Source organism: Triticum dicoccoides, chromosome 7B, assembly GCF_002162155.2.
Source record: "Triticum dicoccoides isolate Atlit2015 ecotype Zavitan chromosome 7B, WEW_v2.0, whole genome shotgun sequence".
Taxonomy (NCBI): domain Eukaryota; kingdom Viridiplantae; phylum Streptophyta; class Magnoliopsida; order Poales; family Poaceae; genus Triticum; species Triticum dicoccoides.
The window spans coordinates 48,486,910-48,490,131 of record NC_041393.1 but is presented as its reverse complement, the minus strand read 5'-3'; positions in this window follow the sequence as shown (position 1 = coordinate 48,490,131).

Here is a 3,222-nt window from a genome sequence, read left to right as displayed (position 1 = left end):
TTGGAGTATCTAGGTGACATTAGGGTTTTGGTTGATTTGTGTCTTAAGGTGTTATTTTACTACGAACTCTAGGGTTGTTTGTGACACTTATAGGAATAGCCCAATGGATTGATCAAAAAGAATAACTTTGAGGTGGTTTCGTACCCTACAATAATCTCTTTGTTTGTTCTATGCTATTAGTGACTTTGGATTGACTCGTTGTTGCATGTTGAGGGATAGTTATATGATCCAATTATGTTATTATTGTTGAGAGAACTTGCACTAGTGAAAGTATGAACCCTAGGCCTTGTTTCAAAGCATTGCAATACCGTTTTTGCTCACTTTTACCACTTGTTACCTTGCTGTTTTGATATTTTCAGATTACAAAATCCTATATCTACCATCCATATTGCACTTGTATCACCATCTCTTCGCCGAACTAGTGCACCTATACAATTTACCATTGTATTGGGTGTGTTGGGGACACAAGAGACTCTTTGCTATTTGGTTGCAGGGTTGGTTGAGAGAGACCATCTTCATCCTATGCTTCCCACAGATTGATAAACCTTAGGTCATCTACTTGAGGGAAATTTGCTACTGTCCTACAAACCTCTGCACTTGGAGGCCCAACAATGTCTACAAGAAGAAGGTTGCGTAGTAGACATCACTCGTGGACCCCCTACTTGTTCCCGACGCCAATACATATCCCCAAACTTCCAGAATAGAACCTAGATCGGGAGTTCCGCCGCCGCAAGCGAAAAAACAACCGGGACCCTGTTCTGGCACCCTGCCGGAGGGGGAAACCATCACCGGTGGCTGTCTTCATCATCCCGGCGCTCTCCATGACGAGGAGGGAGTAGTTCACCCTCGGGGCTGAGGGTATGTACCAGTAGCTATCTCTCTCTCTCTCTCTCTCTCTCTCGTGTTCTTGATTTGACACGATCTTGATGTACCGCGAGCTTTGCTACAATAGTTGGATATTATGATGTTTCTCCCCCTCTACCTTCTTGTAATGGATTGAGTTTTCCCTTTGAAGTTATCTTATCGGATTGAGTCTTTAAGGATTTGAGAACACTTGATGTATGTCTTGCATGTGCTTATTCTATGGTGACAATAGGATATTCACGTGATTCACTTGATGTATGTTTTGGTGATCAACTTGCGGTTTCTGTGACCTTGTGAACTTATGCATAGGGGTTGGCACACATTTTCGTCTTAACTCTCCGGTAGAAACTTTGGGGCACTCTTTGAAGTTCTTTGTGTTGGTTTGAATAGATGAATCTGAGATTGGGTGATGCATATCGTATAATCAAACCCACGAACTTGTGGTGACATTGGAGTATCTAGGTGACATTAGGGTTTCGGTTGACGTGTGTCTTAAGGTATTATTTTAGTACGAACTCTAGGGCTGTTTGTGACACTTATAGGAATAGCCCAATAGATCGATCAGAAAGAATAACTTTGAGGTGGTTTCGTACTCAGCCATAATCTATTCATTTGTTCTAGGCTATTAGTGACTTTGAAGTGACTCTTTGTTGCACGTTGAGGGATTGTTATATGATCCAATTATGTTACCATTGTTGAGAGAACTTGCACTAGTGAAAGTATGAACCCTAGGCCTTGTTTCGAAGCATTGCAATACCGTTTTCGCTCACCTTTGTTACTTGCTACCTTGCTATTTTTATATTTTCAGATTATAAAAACTTATATCTACTATCCATATTACGCTTGTATCACCATCTCTCTTCGCTGAACTAGTGCACCTATACAATACTTTGTATTGGGTGTGTTGGGGACACAAGAGACTCTTTGTTATTTGGTTGTAGGGTTGTTTGAGAGAGACCTTCTTCATCCTACGCCTCCCATGGATTTATAAGCCTTAGGTCATCCACTTGAGGGAAATTTGCTACTGTCCTACAAAACTTTGTGCTTGGAGGCCCAACATGAGTCTACAAGAAGAAGGTTGCATAGTAGACATTACCGACAGCCACACGCTGTGGATGATGTACTTCGACCGCCGCCACGCCGGCCAGGTCACCTCCCCGAACAGCGTCCTGCCCTACGGCCGCCTCAACTCCGACGGGTGGCGCGAATGGTGGGGCGTGCCCGGCCGCACCCTCGAAGCTGTCCTCGAGCACATCGAGGCCGGCAACACGCCGCGCCTGGAGTACCCGGCGCCCCCGTCCTTCTCTCGCCGCTGCGGTAATTCCTGGATGCCATGGCAAATGGAGACGGGGACCTCCTCGTCGCTGGGCTCGGGCTCTCTTTCCTCCAGTTCGCCGGCGCTCCGCCCCGTCAAGCCTGATCCACAGGAGACGCCGCTTCGTCGCCGCACCCGCGTCGACACCCTCATCATCAACGAGGGCGGCCGCCGCTGTCCTTCTTCCTACTGCCTCGTCAGGCCGAAGACCAAGGGGGGTTTGCTCCCCGTGAAGGAGCACGAGGCCATGGCCACCGCCAACGAGACCGCCCTCAAGTGTGCGAAGGCGGATTACGTTCGCGAGTAGATGGAGAGCCAGCACCGGGCCTTCAAGAAGATCAAAGCTCGGCGCCGCAGACGCGAGGAGGGCGGCGTCATCATCCTCGACAGCGACGACGAGGAGGCGCCCGGGCCGTCCAACCCCCCGCGCATCGGCGATGCTGGTTAGGGGTGCGGCAGGGTCGGTGGCGACGATGACGATGGTGGCGACTACACCCGGTTCTACAGACTCCTCAGTATGTAGAAGGCGGACGGCGGCATAGTAATGTCGTTTTTAGTTAGTTTTAATTTATGTTTTTAAGTTTTTGTACAAATATGAATGAAAATCGTTAAGTTTGGACGAATTTTATGTCGTGTTTGGCCGATTTCCTTTTCAAAAAAGAGCGTTTGTGGGCGACCTGGGGGCGGCGGCTGGGAACCGATCGCCCCCATGCCGAAGTTATCGCCGATTCACCCCTAGACGACACTTTTTTCTAGCCCCTGGGGGGGCGAACGGCTGGAGATGCTCTAAGATCCACAAACTTGTGCCGCTAGACTGCCGTGATGATTAATTGTTGGAAACCAAATTATATTCATCAAGCACAGAGAAAGGATCAACCTTGTCAATTCTCTCTTGGACTTGGAACAAGGAAATCACCTAAGGCCTCGTTTGATGGAAGAGCTTTGAAGAGGATTACAGGAAAATATGCCCGCAGGGCCCAGAATCCCCAGAAAACCCCGTCAGCCCATTTGATTCACAGGGATTAGATGGGCCAAACCACTCG